Below are 11,335 nucleotides of genomic sequence, written 5' to 3'. Positions count from 1 at the left end.
ATATGAGGTTGAAGAACAAATTATGAATCGTCCTAAAACCCAACTTTTGGACAATAGATATTGATATAATCATAATTCATTATTTTGATAAAATTAACACAACCCTCATCAAAAACGCCAACTTTTAACCACTTTACAACTTAAAGGTTATTAACTGAAAGATATGAGTACACCATTCAATAGAAAATTTTCTCACCTTTCCAGTGGAACTAAAAAAGTTAAATTATAAGTATACTTAGAGGCGTTTTAAGATAAATAAGTTTTTTTCACAAAAAGTTCAATAACTCTGAAACGGTTGAGATTTGATGGTAGGTGCAGAACGATTTTTTCCTCCAAATATGAAAGTCAATCATCCCTCGAGAGGTTCTTAATCATGAACCAAACACCCTGTATAAACCATTAATAGCCACTAACTTGAATTATTTTCAAATTTTTATTTTTTCCAATCCTACTTAGAGGCTATTCATATAATTGATAACACAACAAAATCAAATACTATGAGCCAAATCTGACCTGCTAAAGATAAACGGAACCGTCATTTTTCAACATTTTCCGTGTTCTTCTCGAAATGTTATTCTCGTTATTAATCACATTTAGATTTTCGTTTTAATTCTACACGACCTCAAAAAAAAAAAATATTTTCTGCGAATATTAAAATCTATGCAAGTTTTCGGTGAGCAAGTTTATGTTTTATAGACAATCAATCTACTCAAACTTCGTTTCCAATTCGAAAAATCGTCCCTAGTCCATATTTTGAAACATCTCTTCAAAAAGAGCTCATGATAATTCATGCAGGAACTTTATTTGATATAGACATGATTTGACAATTTTGGAACTTGACTAATATATCAGTTGCAATATCCCATTCCCATAATTTTGGTTCAGCAAAATGGTTTTTTCGTGGAGAATGGCTTGGCTCTCTTTGGTGTTTCTGAATGAGAGTTTTGAGAGTGTCTTTTAAGGGACCGCTACAGATTCTCCGGTTGCTGTTTGTATGCGGGACTTGATGTATCCCCGGTGGAGTCATCCTAATGATTCTTTCTGCGTTCGCCAGGACTTATTGCTACAATGGCCAATTTGCTTGTATTAAGGGGTTACACTGCTGGCCAATAAAATAGGTGTGAGATAAAAAATACATGAAATTTTGAGTTTTCTCTAAAAATATTTTTTTATTCCAATATTTTATAGTTAGGCACAGTCGTAAATATGAAAAAGAGCACTTTTATTTGTAAATTAATTGTTATGCTTTACCGGAACTCTCTCTTCTCCATGAAATCCAAAAAAGCAGCTGGTCAATGAAATAGGTGTATTGTAAACCATTGCATTAAAAATTTTCAAATCCAATGATATTAAGACTTTAATATTTTTAACAACTAATAGCCTGTGTAACCTCCCTTATTCAACCAAATTTTATCCATTCGCCTTGGCATTAAGTCATTCAAACGCTGATAAGTTTCGATGTGTGTTTTCGATCAATATCTTGCTGAAACTGCCATATAAAGGCACGTTATCTTTGGCATAGGACTGCATGACATCCTTTAGGATGTCCATCCTTTGGCCTTGCATTCGAATCTTGCCATTATAGTGGTGTTGCGAAAAATAGGACCTTCGCCATTCCACGAAAAGTAGCCCCAGACCTCATTGTTCTTGCCTCCGTGCTTTACCATATTTTGCGTGTGTCGCAGATCAAACTTTTTTGCACTTTGGACGTCTAACGTTTCGTTGTGCATCGAAGAAAAACAGGTTTATCTTTAATTCGTCCTTCCGAAGGATATGTCGCCATTTTTTGATTCCTTCTGAACCAGACCCATTAACGATGTTGAAAAGTAAATTGTATATTTCTACGAAGTCTTTTGCTTCGCAATAGTGGAACCTTTTCAGCAATTCTTTCTGAAAGATTGGAGTTTTACAGCCTACGGCGAACTGTTCTCGGACTTACCATATTTATGCTGTAATAGTCCTGGATGACGCGAATGGATCAGATTTCGCTAATAATGCAATTCAATGATCAGCTGCTGTAGATGTTTTCTTGGGTTTTTTGCGTGTTTTTTTCAAAGGTTTTAAGGCATTTGTAAAGACGTTTTCGGAATGCCAAAGTGTATTCGCGATTTATTTGTACGTCTTATCTTCTTTAACAAAATTTCTTAGCAAAACACGCTCCACTTGAGTACAGTGAGATGCTCGACCCATTCCGACCCATTCTATAACAAATCTTTGACTTATTCAACATTTAAATACATTTATTAGCACGCAGAATACAAACGTTACCAAATTAAACATATAATGGTATTGAGTAAAAAATAACCCGTTAATATTTTTCACACACCTATTATATTGACCACACAAAAAAGCCTGCGGCAGTCTTGTTTTGCATCTTGACAAAGATAGCAAATATAATCAGCGCCAACAATCCACTAGTAACTTGACAGATACCAAGGCTTGTGTGTGCGGTAGGTGTGATTGAGACTGCTGTAACTTGGTATGTGTAATTGAGAGAAAAACAAAATAAGCTGTAGCACACCTATTTTATTGACCAGCAGTGTACATACCCTTTTATTTTTCAAAACATAGATTTTTTTATTATTTTATCTGAAAGAAACTCCTTGAGAATGTGTTCCCTAGTTTTCATAGCGATCCGATCAATAGATCGAAAGTTATAGCGCTTCAAAGCGCGCCTCGTGTACCAAGAGCCGTGGCAACTAGAAATTTGAAACTCGATTACATCGAAATGACGTTTTTCCAAAAATGACTTTTCCGTGATCACGATTGACGAAATGCCACTCAACCGATGTTCTTCGATTTTTTTAATTGTTCGTAATTAGTTTTTCTCTTAACTTAACGATTCCTTTTTTACGCATAATTTTTTTGGTGGCTAAGAATTTTTTAATACAATTTTTAGTGCCTAAAACAGCGATTTTTTAGAGAAAACATTCCCGAATGCAGGAAAAAATTATTCTTTATTCAACTAATCATTAAGGTACGAGAAACACTCCTATACTCATGAATTTTTTTGAGTTTTAGGATTTTAGTTGACTTATTGGTCTTCAATCGTGGTCACCGCAAGCCTGCCTCTTAAACAAAAAGGGTTTCGGGAAAAAATAATTCATAATTCCGTCAATTATCAATATATTTTTATAAACTAATGCTTGTTTTTTCACTGAAAAATGTACTACTAAAATACTATAACTTTATTGTAATAAAATCGTTACTTTATGCATTTCTGTAAAGTCAAACTTTCTTGAATTTTTTTTCGTGAAAAAGTTTGTGACCCCTTAAGTGCAACCCATGATGCCCGGTAAAAATACCTGAACAGGTGACAAACTTTGTCCAACAAGACGTAATTAGGCAAGGCAGTCCCACCAAAGTCCTCCATACGAATTTGAAAGAACATACAATTTTGTCCCATCCTGTGCGATTGCCATTCAAAATCTTCGCTCGCTGGAGTAAGAAATATTTGAAACAACCATCCCAGCGCTTCAGTAGATCATGGCGTATGACAAACTCTAATCGGTGACCACACCGTCGATCTCAGCTTTGTGGGCAGGTATGTAGACGCGGTAGTCCTTCATGAAATATTATGTAATTAGTAATGTCATTTGTTTGCTTTATATAGAATATCATAATTCTGAGCTTATCTGTACGTACTTGGGAGCTATCTGTCACGGTTGAATATTTCTACGTCACTTTTTTTCAAAATATGTGGTATTCTTTCTTTACTTGATGTATGGTTGGATGTTACAGATATTTTTAGGAAATGAAAAAAGTATGTGTAAAAATCTTTACCAACAACAGATACAACCATCTTTGTTTCTTTCACTTCTGCAAAAAGATGATGGGTAATGTCTGAGAAATAATCCCGAATACCGTGACGGCACTTGGACTGGCAATTCAAATCTAATGATATACACCGTAATCAACAATCCACAGCTCCTAATAATTGTAGCTTCTGCATATTAGTGATAGTGATACATAGTATCCTGAATAGATGCTGCGTCCGTTACTTTCAAGCATCTAGCGTTAACTGATTTCACGAATCTACAGTTTAAGAGTTGCAAATGGAGTTTACACGAAATGAGCGAAAATCAAATACGGCCGAGTTTCGGTCGAAGCATTTTGGAAATTTGGGTTTTCGATAATCTTCCAAGCATCGGAAATAAAACTGTTTGCACACGATGCGACAGGGCACACGCCACAAAAAAAATTCAATATGGATTTTATTCTACCTATTCCACCGCTGTTTCTGTTGCCGCGTTGGAATAGCTAGAACAAAATTCGTAGTAATTTTTTTTTTTGTGGCGAGTGTCCTATCACCTCGTGTGCGTACAGCTTAAATGTAACGGTTGGTGAAGAAATAAATATTCAATCAAATTCTTCGGATTTTCGAAAGACCGTTTTACGGAAAAATACTCCATCGGTCACCTGCAACCACCTACCGTTAGCTGATTTCACAAAGTCTCCTGAGAAAATGCTCCTTCATACACCTTCAAATGCCAAAAACATGATATTACAGTAAATCTGCAGTGAACTTATATTTAAACTTTCACAAAAGCTTGTTGAAGCTCCATATTGAAAAGCTTTACCCGAAATAGTGTGAGAATTCCGATTTTCCAGTGCATTGCTTTCGAAAGATTCTTTGAAAATTAGTTTCCGTGTTTGGCGTGACTACGACCTACCTTTCAATTTAGGGACCCATTTTCAAACTTTTGGGTTAAACAGAAGAAAGAGTTTTTGAACATTATACTTAATGGAATTACACAAAGCCGTACGGTGTCCGGCGGGCTGAATTTTTTTTAATATTAATTCAGCCAAGAATAGAACCACTATGAACCTGCTCCCATGTCGTAAGAGGCGACTAACAACATGCTAGGTATTCCTAGCTCAAGGTATTACTCCGTACTGAGGACTTAACCTGGACCTGGACCTTAAGGTTTTGCATCATAGCCTTTATGGATATCTGTATTGAGTTAATCACTGACATATCGAGATACTGCTCTAACGCCGTTGCGGACGCTTGATTCGGATCCCTACCGTTTCGTTCAAACCGCTGTATCTCTTTGAATATTTGGAATCCTGAGCTAAAATTAAAGATAGACAAATTGATGAAAAGAATCTGTCTTCTATATTTCTAGATGCGATTTTGAAACGTGTTTAAAATTATCACCGAAAACGATACGATTAAACACAAATCAAAAAAAAAGTATTAACTCGGCAGCAATCACTCACAACCAATCACTTACCAAATGGATAACCGTGCAGTGACCGCTGTTTGTTTTATTTCCACATAAAACTTAATTCCTGGAAGCTCCGCGAAACTTCGGATTAAACGGCAATAAAACGCCGCGTAGTACACCTTTCGCCAATGGGTTTCGAATTTATAGCGCCTTGCACAAACATCAACAATCAACATCTGTCGCGCGTCGCGTGCTTCCTCTCTGCTGCCCCACTCCCTTGCTCATCAAATCAGCAGGATTACAAAGAGGAATCGAACCGGTGCTGGAAAGTGGAAACTTAAACACGAAAACAAATTAAACGCTGGAAGGCGCTCGAATTACGTAATCCTTCCTCGCTCGCGCCGTTGCATCCTACCGTTCCGCGCTCGTTAGAAATTATGATTGAAATGCAGCAAATTATCCACATGAAGAAAAAAAACCGAAAAATGATGAAAAGCAGTTAAAAAGCCACATAATGACAACCGGAACGGGCTGCATTTTGTCGATCATTTGTTATTATACCGTTTATTACCTGATATTGCCACCGATCTGCGGAATCGCTTGTCGCGTCACCCAAACGAATGAGCGTAAAAATTTTAATAATTATCCCAAATATTTACGATAACGGATAATGCAACGTTTGTTTCACCCTACACGACGAAAAAAAGCGACTGGCGGCGACGGCGGGCACGCCGGCATCGAGTGTCAATCCGTAAATGGCACCGCGCTACCGGCGGAATTGCGGTGGAAGTCGGAATGGAAATCGCAGTTTTTTTTGTGTGTGCGGTTTTCTTCCGATTGATCACTCATTAATCATGATCGGGGTGCTGTTTGGCAAGGGCGGAGTTACTGTTCGAGAACGGAGTCGCGCGCGTGTTGAACGAGAATTGATGGTGATTTTTTATACTTTGCGGTATATAGTACTGACGGTATAGGGGTGGTGAAGCGGTTTTCAGGTGACTACATGCCGGAAACATTTTCAGTGACCCTGATATAAGCAAATGCGGTTTTGAAATTTAAATGGTTTTATCAAATTGATATAATCTTTGCAGGGAAATAATCGACTAAACAGCGTTAAAATTTGGCAGCTTTCTTTTGTGCAAACCATAAGTCCATTAATCATGTTAACTGGAATGGTGGTTGCAATTTGCCCTAATCGTTTTCGCTGCCTGATATTTTAAACTGTGTACTAAATTGTACATTTCATTGAATAAGATACTTTGCCGAGGTAGAATTACACCGCAAGAGATTTTCGTCAATTCTAACATTTCCACCTTCATAATTTCGAAGAAATATACAAGTTTTTACTGCACTTTTAGAAGCACTGTGTAGTAATCAAACTTTAAATATAAATATAAATCTAATCTAAATATCGACTACCGAAGTCATTCGTGTTCAATCCACTCTGTACTCCTGCCCGAGTCAGGACGAAACGATCCAAAAACACACAAAATAACAAAGACAAATAACATCCAAGCATTAGTACGTGCAGTAAAGTAATATATTATTTGCATTCCAGATGCTTCTTGCATTATATTAGCATTTAGAATGTATAACTGTTGATAATTAGGATATAAAAAGCTATTTGAATTCTTTTTGGCAGTAATGAGCGTTTCGATTGCACAGTAGCCGCTAATAAACATTGCCAATGCTTCAAACTTTTTATGATTGCTGCCTTCAAAATTGTTGGAAAAAGCTATTTTAGTGCTAGAAGATTGTTTTGAATCAAAAAATTCAACATGATTAACGTACGTAGAATTTTATTTTTTTTTAATGGTTAGTTTATTTTAAACCACCATTTCGTGTCGATTTTAAGTGATTTTTTACTAAAAATAGCGCCATTTCGCGAAAAATCTAGATATCGATAAAATATTGATATTGTTATAAGGAACCGCAAAAACTTTAGTTTTAAGCTGTAGGTAAAAAATTACGGCAGATAAGTTCCCGGCCGTGAACCCTTTCCAAAAAGAGGTGTCTACGGGAAAATGCCGTGTAGCGGCCACCTTGTGACAAAATCACTTGAAAAAATTATGTTTTGTGTTTCACAACTAGTACTATAAATCCCATTTTACAAGATTCCGATTCACCTCTATTGCGTCTAGAAAAAAAAATCCCGAAATAAGCCTATTGTTTCGCGTTCTACAGTGGTGTAACCTTTTGAACCTCTTGTATATTGCCATCCTCATCCACCGTTAGGTACTACTTCAGTAGGGATTGTACTCATGCTCTTTTCATTTTGTGTTAATCGTCATATTTTTCCATTGCTGCTCTTTCTTGCTTGCTCTCCAACTATCTCGTTATACCTTAGTTGCTCTGATCTGCTGCAAATATCTGCTAGCTGGTGCTGAGAATTTCTCGGCGGCGATATTTCTCCTGATACCGATGTCCGTTTTCGCGATACATTTAGCTGTCGACTCCGATGGAGAGATCAGCGGCGGTGAAATTTCTGCAGACAACTATTTCCTGATTTTCTCCGACTTCGTGTTTTTCCTCCTTAGCTCCTGGATCAAGTGAAGATTAAGTAAATAATAAAGCAAAAGTTTAATGTTTTAAAAATACCCATTTTATTTTTATCACATTTTTCGCAATATGATCACTTACTATCTTCTGACCACTTATATTTACTTGAAACACTTTCGGGAATGGCCAGCATTGGCACTAATATCTTAGTGAGTATTCTACAGGCGTCAATAGATATTTCAATTCACAAAAATATTGTTACTACAGTAAAATTTCCTATGCTATATTTTTACTTAATGGAGAACAATTTTAGTAAAAACTATTTTTTCTCCATTTAGGAAATTTTTTTTAAACCATCTTTGCGCGTGAGGAGCACACAACCTATAACTAAATTAGTTATGGAATTTGCGTTGCGACTTCATCTCATCAGAATCCGACACTAAATTAGTGACAGGACTAAGCTAGTGTCGGATTGTCGCCAGCTCGAAAAAACGGAGACACCAATTGTGTTTCTGAGTTCCGCTTTTGACGAGACGAAGTCGGAACGCAAATTCCATAACTAATTTAGTAAAATATCTCACTCAAGTCTTCCATTCATCTCTTGGCAGGAAATGCAAGTAAAATAGTTGAATCGAGCAAGCTATCAAAATAATCCGCTCAGTATCTGGCTATACAGCGCGCATTTAATAGAATCGTAAGTTATAGATTCGACGGATTGGGTAAGTTATACATCGAAAGTTGTGACCTGGGTTATTACCTGGGTGTTTAGATGTTGCACTGGTTCTTTAGTCCGAGCGGTAAAACACTGGTCCGGGTAAATGTTCAAACCCCGTTAGAATATTGAACGGACTTTACCAAGTACTTTCACCGTGAAATAGTAACTTGGATGTGACTAGGTGCGAAATAACACAATGCACGTTGTATCCGAAACACCACGTACTAAATATAAATTTATTGCTCGCAATCTTAATAACTAGTCACATGTATAAAATAATATAAAATTTCGCTTTCGTTGCACACACTGTAGGCAAATGTAGCTGACTGGTGCCTGTAGCTTCGACGCTGTCCCTTTTTTAACTGTAGCAATTGAAGACGCTCACCGAGCGCGGGAAAGAAAAAGCTCGCAGCTGTGAATATAGTGTGTGTTATCAGTTGCCGATAACGAGGGTTATCTCGATGGTGGGTTACACACGAACACTGGGTATATTATCAATGGAAGGATGAAAAATTCCCATTATCAGATTTTTTATCCATCTATTTGCATACCAATATACTTCTGCTCTACTCATAATTGTCCCAAGTGAATAAGAAATCCCTTAGAAGAAGATCTCCGTATATATATATATATATATATATATATATATATATATATATATATATATATATATATATATATATATATATATATATATATATATATATATATATATATATATATATATATATATATATATATATATATATATATATATATATATATATATATATATATATATATATATATATATATATATATATATATATATATATATATATATATATATATATATATATATATATATATATATATATATATATATATATATGTATATATATATATATATATATATATATATATATATATATATATATATATATATATATATATATATATATATATATATATATATATATATATATATATATATATATATATATATATATATATATATATATATATATATATATATATATATATATATATATATATATATATATATATATATATATAAAATAATCGATAAAATCGATGTACACTGATAATATAAATTCGTAAATATAATGAAATCAATCATGCAATGCACGAATTCATTCGTTGTTTTCTGCAACGAAGTATTTTCGTGCATTGTAAATAATAGGTTTCGTTCATTTCATCAACAAGAATAGCCGCTTGCTGAACGAAAGCTTTCGTAAATTTTACACATTTAATGTACCCTGCACGAATGTTATCGTTGGTAACGACATTATTTTTCATGAATGAAACGAAATGTTTTGTTTATTTTAATAAACGTTTGTGTTTATTACGAAAGATTTCGTTGGTAGCACGAATTTATTTCGCTCATCTTAAGAAAGTTTTCGTATTCATTAGCATATTATTTTTTCAATCGAAGATCGATGTTTAACAACAACGATTTTGTTTACTAACTAAAAAGATCGATCTGGCAAAATCGATTTTATTTCAACGTGCTCACCTCTATTGGGGACTAGAAAGATTGTGGTGTGAAGTAGTGATCGCTTGATGAACAAAAGCACTCGTAAATTTTACATATTTAGTGTACATTGCAGTAATATTATCGTTGAAAACGACGTTATTTTTCGTGAATGAAAAGAAATGATTCGTTTATTTCCATAAATGTTAATGTATATGATGAACAATTTTGTTGGTCGCACGATTTTATTTCGCTTATCTTAAAAAGTTTTCGTATTTATTAGCCTCTTATTGCTTGCAGTCGATCTTTTAGGATCGATGTTTGATAACATCGATTTTTTTTAATTTATAAAAATCGATTTTCTTGTGGTACGAAGAAATGGCTGCTTGATGAACGAAAGTTTTCGTAAATTTTACTTATTTAGTTTATATTGCACGAATGTAATCGTTGATAACGACATTATTTTAGTGAATGAAACGAAATGTTTCGTTTATTTTAATAAACGTTTAAAATGATTTCGTTGGTCGCATTCGATCTTTTAGGATCGATATTTGACAGCAGTGATTTTTTTTTTAATTAAAGGGATCGATCTGGCAAATTCTATTCTATTTCAACCTGTTCATCATTGTTGAGGACTAGAAAGATTGTGCTGTGTAGAAATGGCCGCTTGATGGTCGAAAGTTTTCGTAACTTTTACTTATTTGGTGTACAGTGCACGAATGTTATCGTTGACAACAACATCTTTTTTTCGTGAATGAAACGAAATGTTTCGTTTATTTTAATAAACGTTTATGTATATTACGAACGATGTGGTTGGTCACACGAACTCTTTTCGTTCATCTTAGAAAAGTTTTCGTAAATGTTATCCTCTTATTTTTTCATTCGATCTTTTGGGATCGATGTTTTCCAACTCCGATTTTTTTAATAAATGACACAGATCGATTTTATTGTGGTATGAAGAAATGGCCGCTTGATGAACGAAAGCTATCGTAAATTTTACTAATTTAGTGTACATTGCACGAATGTCGTCGTTGAAAACGACATTATTTTTCGTGAATGAAACGAAATGTTTTGTTTATTTTAATAAACATTAGTGTATATTACGAACAATCTCATTGATCGCACGAATTCTTTTCGTTCATCTAAGAGAATTTTTCGTATTCAATAGCATATTATATTGACATTGCTCCCGCAGAGAAAAACTTACTTATTCATTCAAAACCAACGAGCAGTTCGCGATGGCTCAACTGAATTCGTACTGCTCCGGATTCTGGATCAAATGGAAGCGAAAGAAGTTTAGAAAATCTTCCCGAAACCGGCGGACACGGATACGGTTACTAAATAGTCAGACCAAGGCCGTCGTAGTGATCTGACGAATAGCAACAATGACTCCATATTTTATTGAAATTCCTTTGACGTTGACGGTTTGACGAATGGTGCTCGTAAATATCATAAAGACTTTCGTATATAGCAGCG

The sequence above is a fragment of the Topomyia yanbarensis genome, unplaced genomic scaffold (assembly GCF_030247195.1).
Source record: "Topomyia yanbarensis strain Yona2022 unplaced genomic scaffold, ASM3024719v1 HiC_scaffold_141, whole genome shotgun sequence".
Lineage (NCBI taxonomy): Eukaryota > Metazoa > Arthropoda > Insecta > Diptera > Culicidae > Topomyia > Topomyia yanbarensis.
Note: the sequence above shows the minus strand (reverse complement) of the source record.